This window comes from Oryzias melastigma, linkage group LG22 (genome assembly GCF_002922805.2).
Source record: "Oryzias melastigma strain HK-1 linkage group LG22, ASM292280v2, whole genome shotgun sequence".
Taxonomy (NCBI): domain Eukaryota; kingdom Metazoa; phylum Chordata; class Actinopteri; order Beloniformes; family Adrianichthyidae; genus Oryzias; species Oryzias melastigma.
In genome coordinates this window covers 6768961-6776640 of record NC_050533.1, presented here as the reverse complement: position 1 = coordinate 6776640, position 7680 = coordinate 6768961, and positions in this window count along the sequence as shown.

Sequence of the window (7680 nt, the reverse complement as noted above, 5' to 3'; positions counted from 1 at the left end):
ATTTAAACCTTAAATAACTTTCAATATTTAACTCTCCATAACAATATATTTACTCAAAATTATACAAGTTAGAAATTAGTGCAAGATAACATCGGGCAATTGATAACAATAAAATAAAATGATCTGGAGGGCCGGATAGAATTCCCCAGAGGGCCGGATCCGGCCCCCGGCCTTGACTGTGACACATGTGATCTAGACCAAACAAATGCTAACCCTTTAGCACTCATGATGTCACTTGAAATTGCTACTCAGCTGATTTTTTTTAAAATATGAAAAAGCTGGAAAACCAAGAATGGCCAGACCATGCAAAGTCTACAGACTTATTTTCTGTATATTACTCTATCTCTGTGATCTTCTGCTGTCACCAAATGCCTGCAGATATTTGGCCAACATTTTCTCTGGGATCCCACAGTAAAGAGAGCTAGACCTGTGTGCGTGTGGGATGTGATGTGCAGGGATCTATTTGAGGCAGCCGCTCTGACATCGGGGTTATGATTTATTTTATTAGCTCCTGCTCAGGGACTGTTGAAAGTCTCACCAGAGAACTCAGCTGTGACACTGTGGATCCTGAACTTCTTTGTTCCCTCTCATCTCCTCCCATCTGTCTCCATGATCTCGATTCGGCTCTTTCAAATCGCTCAACCTTCATTCCTCTCTGCTCAGCTCTTCCGCTCTTTAATCCCTCTGTTATTCCTATATTATTACTCTCCTCTGCTTGGGCCTTCTTGCTGCATCTTAAGGCACTGGTTGTCTGTGAAGAAATCTCTTTACGTTGTACGTCTCCTATCAAACAGACTTTTCTCATGACAAGTGGCTAATTATTTCACTAGGAAAAATGAAAGGTAAACAGACAGTAGATTTAGCCGTAAAGCTACAAAAGAAAGAAAAAAGACTGGGGAAAAAGGCAGATGAGTTAGGCTGCATGTAGAGGTCAGTGAAAGATTGATGAGACCTGGAAAGAGGATAAGTGGATCCAGGGATTGGGCAGAATTAGGAGGCAGGCCAACTGTAGGATAGAAAAACCCAAAATGAAAGAATGAGGAAAGAATAGATAGAAAGGAGAAGAAAAAGTAACAAAGTGAAAGAAGAGGCAAAGGCCACTGCTGCCCTTCCCTGTGGCCACTAATAAAATGCTCCAGTCAGAGCTCTCGTGTACGCTCATGCATGAGGAAACACACATACAAAGGCCAGTTAGACTTCCTGATCGATTGAGTCGTACCCTGCTCTGACATCTCAGCAGGCCTCAAGATGAATGAGCTGACCTACGAAGGAAAAGAAGGAAAAACAAACCTTTGGCTTTTAAGTCTCAGAGGTCTATGTCCCACCAGTTGTATATCATCTACTGTTGCTGTTTTTTTGTTGTTTCAGTGCATATTTGTAAAACAAAAATGATACCAACTTTTACAAGAATAATAAGAAAATATGTTTCCTGGGTTTCCCTCTAGTTGAATATTTCCAAACACTGAAGCTGAAAGCAAGCCAAAATATCAGCCAGGTGCCAAATTAGCATAAAAAACAGAAGAAAATTAGAAATTGTCTAAAACAGCTAGCATAAAGCTAAAATACTAGCTACACTTCAAATTAGCCGAAAAATGGAATAAAGCCTAAATAAGCTAAAAAATCGAGCATGTAACTGAATATTAGCTAAACTACAAATTAGCCTAAAAAACGGGTAAAAATTCTAATTTAGCAAAAACAGCTAGCATAAAGCTAAAATATTAGCTACATATCAAATTAGCTTTGAAAACTGAAAAAAAATAAATTAGCCAAAACATCAAGCATGTAGCTGAAATATTAGCTAAACTCCAAATTAGCCTAAAACACAGGTAAAATGTCTAATTTAGTCAAAACAGCTAGAATTAAGCTAAAATATTAGCTACAGTCCAAATTAGCCTTGAAAACTGAAAAAAAAACTAAATTAGCCAAAACATCAAGCATGTAGCAAAAATAATAGCTACAGTCCAAATTAGCCTAAAAACTGAAAAAGTCTAAATAAGTTAAAACATCCAGCATGTAACTGAAATATTAGCTACACTCCAAAATAGCCTAAAAAATGGTAAAATGTCAAATTTAGCCAAAACAGCTAGCATAAGGCTAAAATATTAGCTACACTCCAAAATGGCTTAAAACCTGAAAAAAGCCTAAATGAGCCAAAACATCGAGCATGTAACTGAAATATTAGCTTAACTCCAAAATAGCCTTAAAAAACAGGTAAAATGTTTAATTTAGCCAAAACAGCTAGCATAAAGCTAAAATATTAGCTACACTCCAAAATAACCTAAAAACTGAAAAAGCCTAAATAAGTTAAAACATCGAGCTTGTAGCTGAAATATTAGCTAAACTTCAAAATAGCCTTAGAAAACAGGTAAAATGACTAATTTAGCCAAAAAACCAAGTATAAAGCTAAAATATTAGATACAGTTCAAATTAGCCTAAAAACTGAAAAAGGCTAAATTACCCAAAACAGCTTGTCTGTGGCTAAAATATTAGCTAAACTCAAAATAGCCTTAGAAAACGGGTAAAATGTCTAATTTAGCCAAACAGCTAACATAAAGCTAGAACAGCTTGCCTGTGGCTAAAATGTTAGCCAAACCCCAAAATAGCCAGAAATCCTTAGTAACTCCCAAAACAGTCGAAAAAGCTAGTATAAAAAGAGCTGAATATTTTATTAGCTGAAAGAGCTGAAGAGCTATGGACATCCGAAAATGTACAGAAGCAAAATAAAATAAAGAAATAAAGCTTTACAGCATTCACACAATCAAACCAATGCTCTCCCATCATGGGTCAGACTGCAGAAGGGTGGAATAAAAAGTCACGTTCTATGTGGGTCTCGATAAGCCAGATTGAGGGGAGAAAAAAAAGCTTCTCTGATAGTGTTTGGAGGGCCAGGACAAATGTAAAGGAGGGCCGGATCTGGCCCGCGGGCCGTAGTTTGGTTTAGTAGAATATCTTAGTTTGGCACTCGATCATGTTACAGTTCGAGTGAACAAATCAAATCAGATGTAGGAGGTGTTATGTGCTTTAACAGAGGTGTTTTTAACAGGGACATTTAGCTCACAGCACATTTCACAGGTGGGGAGACTTCCACTAACGTCTCGTATAGATCAACCTTCACGTTGAAAAATGACACTATCGCTGACTCTGTGTGTGTACTGAAACCATACCCTCTGAGTTTTTATTGAACTCTTTGTCCTCGGATGACTTTTATCATGAATTGGCGCTCGCTTTCTCCCCTCCACTTCTGTCCAAGTGTGTTTGACCATCACAGAGGCAGTGCACGGAGGAGAAGGGATTAATCAGTCCATCCATTAATCATTTTCTGAGTGTGCTATTTGCATGCCTCTGGGTCCACGAGTGTTGGTTTCTCATATCTGTGTCCAGTTGTGTGCTCATGTGCTGAGCAGACTGTAAATATGCGGGTGTCAGAGGCAGAATGGAGCTGCTCCTGTTCAACCCTGCACTTGAGAGCCATCCATCACCACTCAGCTGATGGTCCACCGCTGGCCGGCCTGTCACTGCCACTCAGACAGGTTAACACTCACACAACAGCCATGAGAACGACTGCTGTGAGCTGAAAAGGGCACATCGACTTATAATTGGAACTGCGCCCATACTGAGCTTGAGACTAATTAGCTGTGTATCCAGAAGTGTGACTTTCATACTAATGGAGGATATTTTGTTGACGTCTTGTGAGTCTACAGCAGGTAGCTACAGCACACTTCCTCTGGCGAAAGAATGAAAGCATGATATGATCAGTCAAACAAATATTCGGCGATGAAATTAATTCTTCATTAACTCAATTAGGAGCGAAAGCACCTAATCAATCAATCTCATTAGTGTTTTCTCATAGAGCTGTCCTTATCTTTGCTCACGAAGTGACAGGACCGATTTAAGCCACTGCATCGCCATGACGATGCCTCCTGACGGATGGTTTCATACTCGCGTTTGACATATACTTTTGCAAATAAGATAGGAAGTCGACAACTTACGCCCTTTTGAGAGAATGCCTGTAATTTTCCGTTTAGTTCATGTCTTGAGAAGAGCAGCAGACTCTGTGACTAACAATAATTCTGCAGCGGCAGTTTCTATTCCACTTTTTTTTTTTTTTTTCCGTCTGCCTGTCTTTTACACCCACACCAACACAAAGCACACTGGACGCAGCTGTGGCAATGTCATTAGAGCAGGAACAACAATGACGGGAAATTATACAAGAGGAGGATTGTTTTATTGTTGGATTTTTTTTTTTTTTTTCAAAGAAACAGCAGGTGGCTTCACTTCTGGCTTTTTAAAGTGTAAAAGTCTGCTTTAACCGCTTATTTAAAAAGTAAAAGTTTCCTAACCGCTTTCCCTGCCTGTGTCTATGGTTACGTGGGCTGGAGCTGGTCCGTCTTCAGATGCTCCTCGGTATCACTAGACCACATACAGCACGTGTCAAAGTCAAGGCCCTGGGGCCGGATCCGGCCCTCCAGATCATTTTATTTTATTGTTATTAATGGCCCGATGTTATCTTGCACTCATTTCTAACTAGTATGAATTTGACAAAATATATTTTTATGGACAGTAAAATATTGAAAGTTATTTCATGTTTTAAGGTGATTTATTCTGGAATAATATTCCTGCCTTTTTATTAGTCATAATTATGTTAAAAAGTTACAGTTTTAAAGTTTTAAAAATTGGCATTCTGCTAGCTTGTTGGAATATTCTAGTGTTTACTAAGATTTTTTTAGGCCAATTTGAAGTTCAGCTATGTTTTTACCTTCAAGCTAGCTGTTTTAGCTAATTTAGGCTTTTAAACATTTTTTTAGGCTTTGGACTTGGGTTAATATTTACATGCTAGCTGTTTTGGGTAACTTTTTTTTGTTTGTTTTTTAGAGTATTTTGAAGTTTAGCGATGTTATTTTTTATTTAATTTATTTTTAATGTATTTTTTTTTCACCTACACGCTAGGTTTTTTGGCTAATTTAGACTTTTCTACAGGTTGTTTGGGGGGATAATTTGACGTTCAGCTATGTTTTCAACTACATGCTAGCTGTTTTTAGTAACCTAATTTTTTTTTTCTAGTTTTTCCGGCATATTTGGCATTCAGCTAATATATTTGTGGCTATCAGCTTCAACGTTTTTAGCCATTAGGTTCAGTGATTTCAGCTATCAGCAAAGCATTTTCAGCTACCAGCTTCAGCATCTTCAGCAGCCAAATTCAGCTTACAGCATTTACACTAGCATTATCGCAGGTAATGCTATATTAGTCCATAGTTATGTTAAAAATTTATGGTTTTAAAGTTTTAAAAATTTAGTTTTAGAGTGTTCAATAAATGTTTATCATGTTCGGCCGTGACCTGAGTTGTGTTTTGGATTTCGGCCCCTTGTGCGATTGAGTTTGACACCCCTGACATACAGGTACAGATCAATGAATTAGAATGTATTCTAATGGTGGTTTAAGTCAATATTTTTGTTATTTAGTTGAAATCCAAATCAATCTCCAGCTAAATATAGCACAAAATTCAACCTACGGAAGTCTGGAAAAGTTCAATATTGGAAAAATATGGTGAGACACTTTAAGCTGATGGCCATTTAAAACTTTCTTGGTCTTTCAAATTGTCTTCCAGGCTTAATCAGAAGGCCATCAAATCATTAGAAACACTGCTTTGTCCTGAATTTGATCTCGGACGCCTTTCGAGAAAAATGTAAGGCACAAAAGGTCATTTCTAATTAGCTGGTCGGTCAGGGAGCTGCATTCATGTTCATTCATGTTAATGGGAAGTTGAAAGAAGGACAAATGGGTTCATAAAGGTGCACAAGAAATGGGGGGGAAACCAAATGGAGCTGTCCTGCTTCAACCACCAAACAGACAGATTCTAGAAAGGACTTCTGCTGTTGGATTCATTTGGTCAAACCTGAAATGTCAGATATTTTCTGCCTAAGTATCACACAAGAATAAAGTCTTAGTAGTAACTGCCCGTATAGGTGGATATGAGGAAAAAAAACTCCTTTTAAAACCTTCCTGCGCACTATGTGAGGCGCGAAGTGATAATGGCGTCCTCCTTGTGTGCAGCCCGTTGACTGTTGTTGAGAACTGGACTGTGTGTCGCATTAACATAGATAACAACTTAGTTACTTCTGGTTCCAACCTAATGAAGTTAATTCAGTCTGTATTTTTTCCAGATGTGGACACCGCCATATTGGAACCAGAAATGGTCAGAACGCAGTGATTGGTCCAAGTCGATCTGAGTCAACACTTCTCTGACTAATCAAGACTTGAAAGTTCACACCCCTACTTCTTGAAGGTGGGCTTTAGCAAATCAGGAGAGAGGGGTCATTCTGTGACTCGGGCATGGTACGACGGCGTCATCCATGTGTAATGAGTTCAAGCAACTTATATTTGCCTTACAAATACTTTACCATACCTCACAGGAACAAAAAAAAAAAAAACGTATGTTCTATTTACATGACATCCCTTAAGGTGGACACACAAGCTGCAACATACACTTGCACCCTTAAGATACAGTCACTCCTCTCTATGACCCTCTGTGGGCCTGGACAACCCAGAAGTCCTCATCCTATGGATTGGTCAGCCCTGTACAGGTGCATGAGAACCTCAGGAACCACTTACAATGAAAAGTCTATGTATGCATGTTTTGGGCTACTGAGCTGCAAAAGTAAAAGCTTGGAGAGAGATTTGTGAGGTTTGCACTACTTCAACATTTTAGTAGAAAAAGAAGAAGAAGAAGAAGAAGCCCCTCCCTGCTTGTCTATTGTGAACACCATTGGCTATGCTCTCATTCAAGAATGCACCCTTTGGGAGTTTTTGAACCCGCGTCACATGTCTGGTATATCAAAAACGTAATCATTCCATCATTGGACTTCATTTAATGAAATTTGCAATAGATTTTGTGGACTGAAATGGTTCTGTTCATGAACTTAGTACCATAAAGTTACACTTTTGACTCCCAACTCCACACTGAAAGGCTGAAATGTGAACCAAAACCGTATAATGTGAATCACCCAGACCAACAAAATATGTATATATTCATTATTTCTCACTAAAACTGCTCAGAATTTCAAACATACAAGGTCCACCTCCATCTTCTCTTTAGTCACACTCATTCAATTGTTATTTATTTATTTCCAGGAGGGCTGTTTGCACCCGCGGCTATCAAAACGTAGATCAGAAGCTCATCATAAGCAGAAAAAGAGGTGTGCCACTTTGTGAAAACCAGAAGCGCTAAAATAAATGTGAGTCATATAAAACCATCTAAAGAGAATAAGGAATACAATATCTGGAAAGTGAAGAAAAGCAGGTTTACACCTCATTTTTCATTTTATTTCGTCGATCTCCATCTGCAACTTCTTTTATGGAAATCAGTCTGTGTATGGATGTATATGGATGAAAGATCACCAGGTTTTTATGGCGTCATCCTCACTCAGCTTCACCTTTAAAGTTTACCAGCTTTCAAACGTAAAGCAGAAAAAGAAATGTGCAGAAAAAAAATCCAAATAACAATAAATACTTAATGAGTAAAATCCGTAACCTTACATTACATAATGAGATACAAGAGGAAAGCGTGGGAGAAATTACATAAATAAATCATGAAGTAATGACAAGCTCGTCGAGTATATGTGAACTGGAAAAAAAATAAAAAAGGTACGTATACTTTATTAGTGTTGGAATACGCTGACTTT